Below are 17,183 nucleotides of genomic sequence, written 5' to 3' on the forward strand. Positions count from 1 at the left end.
CTCATGGAAAGACTCAGAAATAGAAGAGGGGACTATAGTTTAAAGGGAAAAAGAAAACCACCAACATGGCATCTGGCATGTGAAGTAGTTGGTGAAAGTTCTGAACTAAAGATATTGTAAAGCAGAAACTTCAGTAGCTGTGAATTTGTTGGAGAGGAGAAACTGTGATATAAAAGTTGACTCAAGAAGATGATATTTGGATGCCAAAGGGCATATACAGTTTTGCAAATTTAGAAGTTATTGGCATGGAGAATTGAGCATATGCTCCAATATGGAGTTTTTCCTTTGCTATTTGGAAGTTTTTTTGTGTTATTTTTTTGTTGTTGTTTTGGTCGGCTGCCATAACCCTCCATTTGGTTGACTTGGATTGAGTATCTTCTGCATTGGATCTTGCAAGTCCAAGTTTGATTGGCACTTGATCTGGATGAGAATGAAGAACGGGTCCCTTTGCAGGATTTACACATTCTAGACACAAGCTGCCTCCATGATTCTTCCTCCTGTTATTGCAGACTCTGTGTCTGAAAGAGGGTGCTCGAAAATATGTTACCTGATTGTTTCATTGGAGGGAGTAAAAGAGGAAGGTGAAGGCTTTAGCTCCAGCCCCAGGGAGTTGAGAGACTGGGAAGATGTCAACATTTCTACCCCCTTATATGGGTTTTCCATATTTTAAGCAACAACATAACTCTTACAGCTATTACCCATGAGGAAGGGAATTCTGAACAATCCACCACTAGGACAAGAAAAAACATTCCTTTCTGGCTAATGTGGACATTTTTGAAATTTACAAATCATTGCTGAATCAACTCTGAAACATGGAATTCTGGATTTTAGGACTTGTTTTAGATTTGAGAATTCTCTATTTCTAGGATTTTCTTGTACAAACCATATAGTGGACACATCCCTGAATGGTGAACATTTACTGTAAAGTTGGTTCAAACAATGATACCCCAGGATAGAGAGAGCCTTAATGTCACATCTAATGGATAAACCACTTTTCTACTGAGGACATTTCTTCTAAATGTTATCTAAGATGGAGCATACGAGAGACAGAGTACATTATTTTGGGGGTTGATTCACACCCACTTGGCTAAAGGAAAACTATAATTTCCAAAATCCCTTTCTCCTGTGATTACCTTCTGTGGTTCTGGGTTAGGTTTGTGCATGAGAGAAATGCAAGGTTTTACAGGTGAAAGTGATGGAGTGGCCAGTTTTCATGCTTTGAAGAGTTAGATACTTAGGGAGTTAGGGAGTTTGCATCCCCACCTACTGCCCATCATCTCTTCCCCCTCCCAGTACTAGTATTGGACCACACTTGATTCTGCCTTCCTCTGTCTCCTGGATCATCTTCTCTGTTGGCTTCTCCAAAGAATCTGTATCTTTCTGGAAAAGACAACACCTTTACCTGTAGGTCTACCTCATGATTTATGTGGAAGCTGGTGATATACATGGTTTTCTTTGTGCTTATTGCCACATTCAATTGAAATTTTAAAGTCTTCAAAGCTCCCCCACTTTATAGCCACTTCTCAATTGCCTGTCTGCTTGAGCTATAATTCCAGACCCAACAACACAGTTCCTACAGCTGTGTATGATATTATTCATTTAATAAATTCTTCATTATGTATCACCTATATTGATGTATGTCTGTTTCTGCTCACAGTGTGACTGATTAAAATATTGAATGTACTAGATTGAATCTGTTTCTGCCCTTTGGTGAATCACATGGTCTAACACATGGCATGGATTTGAAGATAGCTCTTGGCCTCTTCTTGTTCTTGCCTTTTCTCCAGTTTAATGCCTATAATTTCTTCAAGTATTTTTTGTATGAAAAGATTTTCTAGCCCATCATCCTACTGTTGACTGTTTTCTGGTTGACTTCTATCCTTCTTAAAATCTCCCCAAAGTGTTGAATGCTGTTTGCCCACGTGGCTTGTCATCAGTAATTGTAGGGATCATTACGATTGTGTTGACTCTAGGTATGTAATGCAGCTTGCTCGGACTGGCAAATTTACCACTTCACAAATCCCATTGAGTGTGTTACTGAGTTGAGGGTCACATGAATATCCATATGACAAAATGGTACCCACATGGACATACTGGAACTTTGAGTCTCTTCTCAGATACTTTCACTTCTGCTTGCCAGGATTTTTTTGGATCCTGTATTTGTAGTTCTTGCCTGACCCAGATATGGGGCAAAATGTGAAGTCAAAAGACTTGAGGTTAAATCCCAGCACTGCTATTTTTAAGCTTTGTTGCTTGAAATGAGTAACATAACCACAATGTCTATTTCCTCTTGTGTACAATGGAAGACAAACTATTTTAACTTCCTTAGTGAATTGTTGTGAAGGTAAAGCATAGCAATGGCTATGGAGGATTATTGGGGTGGGGGAATGAAGCACAGATACTAATTTTTATTAAATAATATCAAAATAAGATATTCCTTTTTTTTGGCTTCATCCATGTCATTGTTTAAAAAAAAAATGAAGTGAAAGTACCAAGGACAAAATCCTATTTCTTGGGACCTTCCTTGGAATGGCATTGATTGGATATTGATGCTATTTTGGCTCAATTGCTCATTAACCTAACAAAGTGCTTGCCATTAGACCCATATTTTTACATCTTGTCATTTAAGTTGTCATGAGATCCTTTTTCAGATTTCTTACTTTATGTCCAAATATATTTTATCCAGTCTGTTTCCCTGATCTGGCAGACTTCTAAGCCTTTTCAGGGAAGGAAATGAAGGTTTTCTTGTCCCAGTTGACCCTAGAGTTGTGTGCTAAGATTGTTGCTTTCTTTAATAAGGAGTGACAACCATTCTTTTAACAATTTGCCAAGAATCTTGTCCAGGATCCGTAGTAAGTCCATTGGTGTTGGGTAGTTTTGGGATTTTCTCTTCTTGTTATTCCTTCCTGTCTTTTTGTAAAGTGGAAACTTTATTTTCCTCATCTTCAGTTTCCTGGCACTAGTTCTATTTGTCTATGGGTATTTACAAGAAGGCAAATTCACCAAGAAGGAACTTTTGAGTTCAAACTGCATTCGTGTTGCCTTTTTGATAGCTCATCTCATTTTTTGCTAAGGTGTAGTAAATCATTAATACATTTTGTGAATTCATAGTAGCTGAAGCCCATTCAGTTGGGAGATCTTAGAAATGTGTTTCTGTTTATTATAGATACATTTTAAAATCTAGTTGTTTTTGGTTCCCCTAGGAAAGTAAAACCATCAACTATAAGACCCAATATATTGCTAACGAATTGTACCAGCACAATTTTAATGTTGAAAAAAAGTTGGATTTCTTTTCTTAAGTGATGAAGAATCTAAGATAAACCCATTTGGTGAAAATTTTACTTTTCCCTGTTAGTTAAATGGACAAATGATTTGTTCCTAAGGTTTTTTCACCCTAAATAATAATACTCACAACAGTATTTAGCAATTAGTTTCCATATTCTGTACTCTGTCTTGGACATTTTATGTTCAATACCTCACTTAGTAAAATTACTCTAAGCGAGGAGTTTGCAAATTTTCAAAATGAGAAAACTGACTCAGATAACTTTAAGAAAATGCTTAATAAGTGCCAGTTGGAATTTGAATTTAGAGCATTTGATTGGAGAGTTGCAGGTTTTTCCATTACATTGCAGTGTAACTTAAAATGACGTTTTTCATTTGACTTTGAATTTTTTCCCTTATTTAATATGATGATGGCCATGCTGAGTGACCTTTACCTTGGGCCACTTCGGTGGGAATTGCTTTAATAAAGCTGTGTTATATTAATAAGTTGAGTGATTGTTGACTTGGGCTGCTTTATAAATTTTAGATTAAAGAAATTTACTGATGAAAAAGAGCCGCCTTTATCAATTGCTGGTCATAAGTGGAGATTTTGCTTTATTTATTACAAATCAATTAATGGTCCTTTCCGCTAACACCCCATCAATCAATGCTTAGAGTTTCCATTGATAAGGACACCTCACCAAAAGAAATCAATTCTCCTTTGTCATTTTGACAGGAATTAGCTATAAAGGGGGATTAATTCAGAATGCAATAGGGAAATACCTGCAGGCTAAGGCCAAAACCTAATTTTGTAAAATCAAAATTGTCATAAGAACATTTGAGGATCAATGATGATAAAAGGCTTTGCCCCTTGTTCTCATAGTAAGAATTAATTTGCCTCTCCAATATGAGTTGAAAAGTACTTTTGCATTTTTTTAACTTCTCCACTCCAGTGCCGTTGCCAGATGCTGTAGAAAAGCTCAAGATAGTGAGTCTTCTGTTTCCCAAGACTTGGTTTGGAATTTAAACCATTTTAATAGGAAACTGTATAAGAAAATCTAGTGTAATGCCTGAAAAATGTACAGTTGCAGATATGCGTGAGGCTGTTTGCTGGCTCTGATGCAAGGTTTCTGTAAGAGTGGCCCAAAAGAATCTTTCTAAAGGAGAATTTTCATTAACACAGGCTCACCAGAGGAATGTTTGAACCAGTAAGAGCACAGTCCCAACAGCTTTCTGCATACAATATTACTAATAACACGTTGGAATGTGGCAGCCCCAGCAGCTGCATCTGTGGAATCTTATTTTAAAAGGTGATTGCAAACATGTGAGTTGTTACCAGAATGATGGTCAAAATTAGAGCATGCCATTTCCATAGTACTTATGGAAATTCACTTTTACAGGAGTTTAAAAATTAGACCTTAAAAATCCTCTCTACTTAACCTGTGATATAAAGTATTCAGGAAACATTTATGCTTCTTCTAGTTCGTGTTTATCCCCAGGCTGAAAAATTTTAAACCATTTTCTAGTCCTTTCCTTTGAGGGTTTTTGCCTAGCTTTTTGATTTATAGAACTTACATTAAGTAGGTCAAGTCCTTGACAAGAAACTCATCTAGTTAAGGTTTACTTGTGAATTCTGGTATTTCAGTAGCTTTAGGGAAACTGTACATAAGTAAATGAATTTCCTTAAAGTAAGACAGTAAGCATTGAGTGTTTGTTTTTTCATTACAATTTTTTCCCACTATTTTTTGGTTACCATCCTTTTTAGAAGGATGAAATAGTTGGTTATGATATGCTTGTTTCTCCTGTAATATATTTGGAAACTTTTGAAGAAAAAGTTTTCACTCTTTTTGTATATATGCTTTATTTGTAAACCTTCATGGTGGATAATCTTTGTCTAGCTATTTAAAAAAAAATCTCAAATTTCAATTTGCTGAAGAATAAGTTAGAAGATAATTTCTTAATCTGTTGTTATCGCCAGTGTTTGAGAATAAGTGATTAGTATTTAAAAATTGTATGGGATGTTTACAAAAAATGGTGTAACTATGAGATAGGATAAATACTACTTTTAGCCTCTCTAAGATAACACTCTGGGTAAAGTGGAATATTTATGTCACTAAAAATAAATGCTTTGTCCATTTTCCATAATTAGTTCTCAAAGAATTCACCTCATCAGACTTCTTTTTAGCTTGTATTTACTTACTTCAGCAATTCTATAAATGGCTGAGTTTTTGAATCAACTTAGTCACACTGAATGCAGCTCTATTTAATTGTGCTATCCTTTATTATTTTATTCCAAATGTGAGCCATCAAATAAATCTCTAATTTAAAAGGGATCATATAAAATTTGTTCTGACAACAGCAAAATTAAATTAGAAGTTAATAACAAAGTCATCTAGAAAATCCCTCCACACTTGAAAACTGAACACCATATTTCTAAATAACCCATGGGTCAAAGAAAGATATGTTTTGAGATGGTAATAATGTGTACCCAATATATCAAAATCTGGAGGAAATGTCATTAAATCACAATTTAGAGGGAAACTTGTTGTTTCAAATGCTTCTGTTAGAGAAAAAGGTCTTAAAAATACATAATTGGCAACACTATCCAGAAATGCAAAATAAAAATTCAAAAAAGTGGATTGCCCTAAGGACGAGGGTTGTGATCTTGGGATGAACCCACAGAGGGACTGTAAATGAGTATAGTTGTTGTTATGGAGTGGATTGTTTGCCTTCCAGATTCATATGTTGAATCCCCAATACTTTAGTCCTCAGAATATAAACTTATTTGGAGATAAGGTCTTTAAAATGGTGATTAAGTTAAAATGTACTCTTCCCCAGGCCCCAACCCCAGTATGGGTCTAATCCAATCTGGCTGTTGTCCTTATTAAGAAGAGGGAAAACTGGAACTCTCCTACAGTGCTGGGGGAAATGCAAACTGGTCCAGCCACTATGGAAATCTATGTGGAGACTCCTCAAACTACTAAAAATGGAAACTACCATGTGACTCAGTAATTCTACTCCTAGGAATGTACCCACAGGATACAGAAACATTAATTCAAAAGAATACCTGCACCCCTGTGTTTATTGCAACATTATTTGCAATAGCCAAGATAGGGAAACAACCCAAATGCCCAAAAACAGATGATTGTTCAAGAAGATGTGATATGTATACACAGTGGAATACTACTCAACAATCAAAAAGATAAACTCATGCCATTCTCAGCAACATGTTTGGAGCTAGAAAGGATTATGCTCAGTGAAATGTCAGAAGGAAAAAGAAAAATATCAGATGGTTTCACTTATGGGTGGAATATAGGAGGACCAAATAAGGGATCAAGAAAAACAAAACAATAAATAAATAAAAAAAAAAACCAAGAACCAGGCAACTATAAGTCAGTCATTCTACAGGGAAGGGGGAAGAAGAGCTTATGAGACTATAGTGATGGTTCAGTGGTGACTTGGTGGTGGGAATTTTACAGGGACTACACCTTTTGTACAAAGCAAACATTGTACAAAAATGGACAATGATGTAAAAAACATATAAATTTATATTTTCTAAAAAGGAAATTGAGATACAAGAAAGAAACCATGGGGCCTTACAGGCTGGAAGGGTATCTGTATAAAAGACAACAGGAGGGCAGCTCCACAAATCAAGGAGAGAAGCTTTAGAAGAAACTTGATCTTGCCTTTCAGCCTCCAGAACTTTGAGAAAACAAATTGGGGCTGAAGATATCCAGTCTGTGATATTTTCTTAGGGCAGCCCTAGTTGACTAAAGTAATTTTTAAAAAAAGTTCTTCCACAGGTTAAATATTCTTGTATCTAGTCAATATTTAAAAATCAATTCAAAATACGTAAATGACAATAGCTTGAGCTGACAGGTTGCCCTTCCATGTTCAAGTGTGCTAATGACATCTTCAGGACTTGGTTTTAATCTTTAAACATAGGCAAGTAGCTATGCGTGCAAATGGTGGAAATACAACAGCACTACCATTTGTGGTGATTTTACATACCTCAGAGGCGAGTGGGGCCGGAAAATCCGAGGTCAAGTCCTACATGTGGCCCAGTGAGTGTTGGCCATCATTATGACTGGGATCATGATTTATTATTTTGTTGCTGTTTATTTTTCTTGAAACTTGTGATCTCTAACATGAATCTCGTATGATACACCTTAGGACAAGGGTGGCAAGTTGAATTTGTTGAGAGTCTAGCTGTTTGCCCCCGGCCTAAGGTTAAAACGTTTAGGAGGGAGGTGGTAGGTGTCTTCCTGGAGGCGAAGCTGTTCTGCCTCCAGCTTGAATGCTGTTCTCTCTGTCAGGATTGGGCAGCAGTTGCAACAGATGATGACATTTCCATGTCCACCCCTCACAACTTCAGGGGCCCATCTCTACTTCCTCCAGAGGAAGTCTGGGACCCTTCCCAGAAAAGGGAAGATCTGAGGCTTTAGCTACAGAGAGCTAAGTTTGTAGACTGAGTCACATAATGGCATGTACGTGTCTGCGCATGTGTGTGTGTGTGCACATATGTGTATATTTAACATCAGGAATAAATTTTATTTGCTGTGGGAATGATGTTAATAGTCAAAGTGCTCTGAATGAGGGATGAAAGGAAGCCTTCTTGGAGTGTGCTGTGGCTAGGGGACAATGGAAATAAAGCATTGCACCCCTAAAAACAGCCCCCCTGAATAATCTGACTTGTTTCCCTCTCTCCTGGCTGAGTGGCTGATGCGAGCACTTGTTTATTTTTTTTTAAAGATTTATTTATGCATACAAGAATTGGGGCACAGGCCAGAGGTGCAGGGGTGTGAGAGGATTCACCAGAGACAGAGCGGGGAACAGAACAGGCAGACTGACTGAAATACACTACTGAGGGGAGCAACGGGTAAGACAGGAGAGTCTGCTGTGCCATGTGGCTTGCTCCCTGGCTGACCAGGGATCGAACTGGAGGTGCAGAGGCTGTGGACAGCTTCACAATGCTGTGTTTAACCCCTTGTGCCACCAGGGAGGCCCGTACTTCTTTATTCTCTTCTTCCATCAGGCCTGGGATTCTAGAGTTAAAATTTCACTCTTTGGATGGAAGATGTGGAGGGCCCTTCCAAGAGTTTATTTTTAAATGATGAATATTCTTGGAAAGTAGGAGCGCACCCTGTGAGTGATTGACTCATCATATTGCTTTCCCATATGGCAGCTGAATTGAGAGCGGGGATGGAGGGTTGAACCTGGAGAGGTGTTCATCAGTGGCACTCCATCGTCTTGCTGTCCAGAACATGCACTCTGAGACTTGGCTTCCCTACTAGAGCATCTTGACTTGGTGCTGTCATTTTGATAACAATAATAAACTGGCATAAAAATGTTCTCAATTGTCTGAATGCTTATAACAAGGTCATCCTATGAAATTTTCAGTACCTGTGTTTACATTTGAGCAGTGCCCCTAATGAGTATTTTTTTTTTTTTCTGGCTAATAACTGATTTAGAAGTGATGAGTTTCTGCTACATTTAGGTGGATGACCTTCTTTGTTTATGGAGTTCTAATAGAAAATGTGGAGGGCAATGGAGGCCCCCAGCTGTCAGAGTAGCCCAAGAACTTGGAGCTCAAAAGAATCTTGGATTTGGGCCTCCCCTCATGGTGCAGGCAGTTGAGTGCTGCTCTGTGAAGCTGTCCCGGCCTCTGCAGCACTGGTTCGATCCTGGCCAGCCGGCAAGGGTCCCACATGGCGCAGCAGACCTCTCCTGTTGTGCCCGCTGCTCCCCTCAGCGGTGTACTTTGTCAAGTCTGCCTGTTCTGTTCCCCGCTCTTTCTCTGGTGAATCCTCTCACCCTCCCGCAAATCTGGCCTGTACCCGGTTCTTATAAAATAAATAAATCTTAAAAAAAAAAAAGATTCTTGGATTTAGCTTCACTGCCATCTCCAACTGCAAGTGACAAATTAGTTGTAGCAAAATCTCGTCTGTGACTTTCCATTAATATTGTTAAATTCTGTGGGTTTATAGCTTTATAGCATCGTAAAGTTTTCTGAGAAATTTATTTTGGTTTTATGGTTATATGGGAGTTACAAGCTTAAGGAGCTTATTTCTAGTTGTATTTGTGTATATATTTTGAAAATGTAATAAAATCACTTAGGTCAGTCTTAGAATATGAGTAAACTTAGAAGATTGCTCAAGTTTAAGAAATGCTTGTCTGCTGTGTAGCAGAGATAGTTGGGATGGGTTATGTGCTGTCAAGAAGGATCCAATTGGGAGAATGAGAGGTTGTATATTTGGAGAAGAAAAGTCAGTGCTCAGTTATTTTATAGTTTCTAGATGGATAAAGGGGCACTATGAAAGAGTTCCAGAAGCCCCTGCCCCCAAACAAAACAAAACAAAACAAAACAAAACAAACTTGATCTATTTTACAATTTGACCTCTAGTCTCCAGTCTGGGTGAGTTATTAAATATTGAAACAACTATTAGAAAAATTTGATATCTCTGTTCTGGATTATTTTAAAAAAGTGCGTGTCTACAGTGATTCATTCTGAAAGTTGAGGTTAAAGATTTCTATAAAGAAAGGTCAAGTGATGTCAGACCCTTTCCACTCAGCTCCTGGAGGGTCCACAGGTCACATACAGGTTCTTCAACAACCAGAGCCAGCAACAGGCAGGTGGGGGATGGGGGAGCAGAGAATCATAGGAGGCAAAACCCCCACGCCCTACCTTTGACGAACCCTCATGCCACTGCTGAAATCCTGTGTTTAAACTGCTATAGAGATAAAACCATCCTGAATTCTTCCTTCACTAAACCCACTTTTACATGAATTCAAAGATGAACCAGATTTATATCAAATTCTCAGAAAGAGAGTTGTGTTTCCAAGTTCTTCTGTGGTTAGCACATACTTGCAGGAAAGGAACTGGAACTAAAAGTCCTTAAACTATTCTAATTCAATAAAAGTATAACACCAAATAAAATGCTTTTTAAAATAAGCACAGGTTGAAAAGTTAACATCTTGTTAATTATCTCTAGATACTAATTCTACTCAGAAATAGCAACAGCAGTATGAAGTAAAGCTTGGGATTTTATCATTTCTGGGCCTATTGGCATTGTAGTATACTAGGCAAACATGTTTCCTGCAAAATTCAGCATTTTTATAATACTAAGAATGTTCTTTTCAGACCAAAGTGAAATTTCAGAATCTCATTTTCTTAAGTCTGTAATAAGATTATTAGTAGAATGCATTAGAGAAGATATAAAATTGCTTAATTTTTATGTGTATATAAATATTTTCTCTTTCATTATGTCAATCATTACGTATGTAATGAGAAATGTGTACTTTATATATTATACGTGTAAGGAGAAACATTTCTATGTATTCTGTGAGACAAAAATATCCTCATTTTGTGTCTACCATTTAATTCATTTTGTTTCTATCCCTTGTTGTGGGGAGAACTAGAGTGGGTGGATTTGGGGCCTTTCTGTCTCAGAGAAATGGAACCTGTTCTCATGAAGAGCATGGACTTAAAGCTTATCTGAAGCTGGGTTTTGTCTGCAGCTTATCCTCTGTCAGTTTTACTTTATATCATCATCAGACACCAAAAGCAATCCTTCTCAAAGGAAAAAAGGGAAATGAGAGGGGGCAAGGGAGTGAGAATTTTTGAAAGTGACTAAGAATACGGAAAATGTATGTGTGAAATTAATGACAACAAACTTAAGTCACCTAATGAAAAGGTTAAAATAAAAGAAGACAAAACATGAAAGAAGTATAGGATCCAAAGATAAAAAAAGAGAGTGATGTTGAATTTGAGGAATATAACAAAGATTTAGAAACATGGGAAATAAAGAACAAATAATACCTGGAAATATTACCAAGCAGGTTTGGATTTCAGATCTTTCCGCAAATGACACCTATTAAGACTTTGTTAAACTAATTTACATTCATTTGATAATGACAGAACTTCTGAATATGTTGTTATTTTAAGGTTTTCAACTACAAGAAGATAAAAATGTGTTCCACCTCTCCCACCCCCCCACCCGTGAAGCATCATTAATGTGTTAAATGAAAGAACAAGTAAAACCTAGATTCTTCTTTGGCGACTTTTTGCTTTGATCAAGAAAAGAGAAAAACTTGATTTTTCATGTTCAAAGTAATCCCACATGATGCTAAAACCCTTTGCAGGTATAGGGGGAAAAAGTGGTAAATATATACTTAATGAATGACCCTGGAATGCAGACATACAGCTTCCACAGATATGCCACTATCAGGATTGCAATGTGGACTACTTAATGGATTTCCCTGTGATTGGTATTGTTTGTCCGAAGTTGTAATTTTACCTCCCTTTTGGAGGGAGGTGGAGAGAGGAACTGAGATATTTATGATTGATGTACTCCAAAAGCAAATCTTTTTTTTTTTAAAGATTGATTTATTTATGCATACAAGAGCTGAGGTACAGGCCAGAGGTGTGGGGGGTGAGAGGATTCACCAGAGACAGAGTGGGGAACAGAACAGGCAGACTGACTGAAATACACTGCTGAGGGGAGCAGCGGGTGAGACAGGAGAGGTCTGCTGCACCATGTGGGTAGCTCCCTGGCTAGGGATCAAACTCGTGCTGCAGTGGCTGTGGATAGTTTCATAGTGCTGCATCTTAACCCCTTACACCACCAGGGAGGCCCAAAAGCAAATCTTTCCTGTTCCTCTTGTAATAACTATTCCATGCAATGATGCAGCATAGCATAAAATGAGCACTGTGATATGTATGTGTGTGTGTGTGTGTGTGTATGTGCTCATTTAATTGTGTTGGAGGTCACAGTATTCAGGGTTTCCTTTACTTAGTCCACAGGGAAGAAGTAGCATTAATGTGTATTGCATGCTTTCTGTTGGCACGTAATTGATGTTGGAAGAGTGTCATGGTAATACAAGCACAAATAAACTCTATTTGTCAGATGAGATGGAGAGGGAATTTGCCCCAAGTCATGCTGATAAGAAATGGAGCCAGCTTTTGAACGGAGGCCACTTTAGGGCTTTTAATCAGGTGTCTTTACTGTTTCACGAGGACGAGTTTGGATGTTCTTGAATCTCAGCCATAGAACACTAATTTTAATTCTGGGAATTATAGAATGAACCACTTTTATATTGTTTCAGTTGTTATCTACTTACTGTTATGTTCATTGCTTTTACCTAATTAAGAAAATGTAGTTCTTGACTGGTAGGCTTGCCATTTTCCTGTGTGAGTAGTACTGGGGTTGTAAATACCTATTGTTTTCTCTCTAGGTAGATTATCCAGGTGTAAGTCTGAAATTGCATGCAAATACTCTGTTTCTCTAGACATCTGTAAGCTTTCTGGGTTGGATTGGCCAAAATTAGGTACTGCTAGATGCGGTCATTATTTCCTGCATAGAGATAATCATGCCATACAGCTGCTATAGGTTTCTGTCATCTGAGTTTCTCTGAAAGGGAGGAGAGAAGGTCATGTATAAATAAGACTTGTGTATATCAAGGCAATAAAGTAAGAGGTCTTTGGTCAGACAGAAATGCACTTGGCCATCCACATATCCTGTAACATTCTGCTCTCTGCCATGGGGTTGAGGAAGGATTCCCTAGGGTCTCTGATAGAGAATGAGGACATGGCGGGCCTGAAACAGCTTCCAGTTTCTCTGGCAGCTGTTGGTAAAGCTTATTATGCCTTTTTCTAGCATCCTGTTCCTAAGCCCTATGGTGATTATTTGACGTTTTCGAACATATCTAGCACTTGTGATCTATTGTCAACTCTGGATTATCACAGGATCATGGGAGATAGAATGCAAAAATTTCCTCTTCTCCCTATATTTGAAAAAGAATCACTTGGAAAATTGCATTTTCTTGGTTGCTTTCTTCTCTGCCTTTCAATAGCTGTGTTCAGGATCATTTCCTTTGCTTCGAAGTGATAAAATAAGGTTGCAAATAAATCCGTCTTAGGTAAACTTAACCAAATGAGAACATTTGATTGATCCAGAGAAATGTTAAGAGAATCAAGAATGTAATTAACTTGATTATTCTCTGGTGAAGGCCTTCAATTAAAATCAATTCTTCACAAATACGGATCGAAACATTGATTTTTAAGGCAACATTTCCCTGCTTATGGAGGCTATAATGCTAGATACTTGTATCATTCTTTATAACTTGGATTTAGACTGTAGCCAGGGAAAATTAGAAAAAATGAGATGAAAAAGGGCAAAATTCTCATTATTTAGAAACAATACTTTCCAATGTCTACTTTTAAAAAGTAGATAAATGTGTGTCAGGATAATGTTGAGGAGTGGATGCTTCCAACTTGTGTTATATGACTCACTCCTTTTTTTTTTTGGGGGGGGTCACCCTAATAGTCAAAAGCTGCCCCATATGCATGTGGAATTTTTTTATTTACACAATCCTCAGTGTGTGTGTGTGTTGCTATTTTTTCCTGGTTTGTTTGTATCTGGTCCTCTTGGAGATTTTTGAAATACTCAAAAAACACTTATGTCATAGACAGTATTTACTGTCTTTAAACAATAGTTTACTTTCTTTTTAATGGGAGATGTAGTGTTGGAGCATGTGTGTGAGAAACGACATAGACATCATGGTGGTTGAGTGTGAGACTCTGGCATCCTGCTTGGATTCAAGGCCTGGCTCTTCTGCATGGAAGGATGTCACTCTGGCTACTCACTCAGCCTCTCTGTGTCCTGTTTTCTCCTTTTTTAGACGTGGGCTTGCTGATATTAGTACCTTTTGCATATTTATTTTGTGGATATTTGAGAGTTTAGAACAGTACCAAGTCTTATTATAAGTATTAAATAAATTTTAACCATCATTACTAAATGTGTTAGTACCCAATAAAAGGCATTATTTTTATATTTTATTATTTGCAAATGTGGTTTCCCTCTTTTTTGGTGTGGGTTCCTGCAGGGGTGAGGGTAGGATGAGTTGGGAGAGCCCAGGAATGTTTTGGTTTGTAATATGACCACTGGGGCATCTTTAACTTGAAGGGAGAACTTGACTGTTGCATGATTTTAGGTGTTTACAGTAGCCATGTCATGAGTGACATGTCCCCCCCATGAGTGACAAGTTCTAGAACCTTCTGTGTAGCAATGACTTCTAGTTTTATGTTCTCTGCTTGAAGGGTGAAAACAATTGAAGGGAATTTGGTTTTACTGTCCTAATTTCAGAAACCTACTGTGGCTTTTTGACAATGAAGCTTGCAGTGTTTAAGGTCCTAAAAAACATGCATGTATGCCAGTGGTGGTTATTGTGGTTGTTAATGGTGAGGTGGGCGGATGCTACTCTCCCTACCTGTTGGTGACTTTTTATTTCTTTTCTTCCTTTTTTTGGTCATGGTGTTAAGTGAATAAAAACAGATCATCAGTTAACGATGTAACTAAGTCAATAAAATATGGTTAAGTTCCACAGAACTCTATTTGATGTCATTAGTGACCTTAAAATTGACAGTTTGGTATTTCAGAATGAGTTTCATTTTTTAGAAGTTTGTCTTTGAAATAGTTTGAGAAATGTGTTCCCTGTACAAGCCCAATCTCATCTCTGTGAGATTCTCCAAGTTCTTTGCTTTATGATTTTTGCTGAGAGCTGGCTACTGAAATCAGAAGCCACAGTGTTCATTTGAGGAATTCCAAAATTTTTCAATTCTTAGCCTCTGAATTCTTTCTCAAAGTGGTTTTTCTAAATCTTTATCATCATCATCATCATCATCATCGTCATCATTATTATTACAACTTCTAGAGTGGTAACTTCTATCTTCACATTTGCTTTCACATTTGATTTCACCCCACCCCTGATATTTCATCAGGGCTATACCACCTACACCTCAAATTCAGCGTTGTTAAAATAAAGACATTCTCAAACTGTCTCTACCTTTTTCATTTTCGAAGACTCATTAGTCATACCTTTATTTTCTGGTTACTGAGGTGTAAATCTCTGGCAATTTTCAACTTTCCTTATTGTTAACCATCAATAAGAGAAAGGCAAAGTTAGCAGTAAGTTAAGATGCAAGTATTTGGAAACAGCAGGAGTTACAATTGGGAGCATAGGTTCCGGTTAGAAAGCAAGCAGTTACCTGGAGGAGGAAACCAGGCCTGGGGTTACAGAGGGGCACAGAAGGATGCGGTCTTGCAAGATGGGGTAGTGCAGGTGGAGGAATGCCAAGGTAGAAAGAAGTAGGAAGAGTTCTCTTTCCTCACCCATTCAAACAGGATATTCTCATTCTTGTTGGCTTCTTGGAATTTTGGTGATCGGCCCAGATCCAGTTTGAAGAGGAGACTAAAGCACCTTTTTCTGTAGTGACTGTTTTGGTCCTATTTTAATGTGGTTCCAGTGGTATGCTCCACACTATCCTCTTTATCCATTCATCAAAATCTTTGAATTCTCCATTGATACTCCCTTTTCCTCTTTCAACATTCTTCTTCCTTTCTCCCTGGTCAGAAACTCATGGCTTCACGCCTCCATCCCTGTAACAGCCTTCTCACTAGTCTCTAAGACACAGTCTTTGGTTTTCTCCACATTGTTTTCCTTTCAAATTCTCTATTGGCTGTTTCACTCCTCATCTGAAATGCTAGGGTGGTTCTGAATATAGTTCCCTCATCATTTACCCTAAATATAGTTTTGCAACAATATTTCAATTTTTTTTAATTTTTGCATAGCATTTTAACTCCCATAGCACCAGGCTCATCTTAAGTTTTGTTCCAATCTTTGAGCTTCTTCACACATTTCCCCTCATGTATCTTATATCTATTTCTCATGAGTTTTATTTCATCACCTGTCTCCTTCAGATACCCACCTCTGTCATTATTGTATTTTCTCTATTGTCCTCTGTAATTACCTGTTACCTGACCATTTTTTAATTTTTCCCATTTTTATATTTCCAAGCTTGTATTTTCTACTTAAGTCAGCCTTGAACCTCCACAAGGGCTGATATAATTACTGAGATATATTTCCATAATATTTGTGACTAAGACCCTATATTTTGCTTGTTGTGTGTGTGTGTGTGTGTGTGTGTGTGTGTGTGTTTGTAAAAGAAATGGCTTGTAGACCGGAGATGCGGGGGTGGGAGGATTCACCAGAGACAGAGTGGGGCGCAGAACAGGCAGATTGACTGAAATATACTGCTGAAGGAGCAGCGGGCAAGACAGGAGAGATCTGCTGCACCATGTGGGTTAGCTACTTGGCTAGGTATCGAACTTAGGCCTCAGCCATAGTAGTGCTGAGACTTAACCCCTAGACCACCAGGGAGGCCCTGCTTGGTCTGTTATTTATTCCCTTTGGATATTTGTTGGTTGTTCTTATCTAAAAGCTTGCCAAGATGGAGGCTTTCTTCATTGTCACTTCTGCTCTGCTGTGGTCTCCATTATAGGGCCAAGAGCCTTTATTTATCTGGCACACACATTTGCTTGAGGATGGGGATTAAACTGCAGTCCTTTGCACGTCAAGTTGTGTCCCCTGCCAGATCATGGGATCTGGTATTTCAGATTCTGCTTCCTCTAAGCCTTTCCACACTTGAGCTACTACCAGCCATGGTGAGTCACAGGCCTGGGATAGACAGAAGCTGCTTACATTGTTGAATAGGGTGTGACTTAGTATTATAATGAAGAGAAATATAGATTCTATAGCTGTGGGGTACAAATAAGCCCTTGTTGTATCTAATCAGCATGCATTTTCTTCCCTGGATTAATCAGTTTTTATTATTTTTTCTTCTCACCTCTTCCCAGTATTAGTGAACATTGTTTTGGTTATCTCTCTGTAGAAACTTCATGTACCACTCCAGTTGTGTCTGAATTGATATCTTCTGCAAATTTTATTTATTTTTGAAAGATTTATTTATTTATGCATACAAGAACTGGGGTATAGGCCAGAGGTGTGGGGGTGAGAGGATCCATCAGAGGCAGAGTAGGGGGAACAGTACAGGCAGACTGACTGAAATACACTGCTGAGGGGAG

General features: G+C 38.1%; 1 long non-coding RNA gene across 2 annotated transcripts in view; it reads left to right on the top strand.

The window, feature by feature from the left end:
* The window catches only part of LOC119251684 (uncharacterized), a 352,458-nt gene that overhangs the window by 302,564 nt on the left and 32,711 nt on the right, over positions 1–17,183 (top strand). The window lies entirely within an intron of this gene.

This window comes from Talpa occidentalis, unplaced genomic scaffold (assembly GCF_014898055.3).
Source record: "Talpa occidentalis isolate TD23 unplaced genomic scaffold, MPIMG_talOcc4v2.1 talOcc4.2, whole genome shotgun sequence".
Classification (NCBI taxonomy): domain Eukaryota; kingdom Metazoa; phylum Chordata; class Mammalia; order Eulipotyphla; family Talpidae; genus Talpa; species Talpa occidentalis.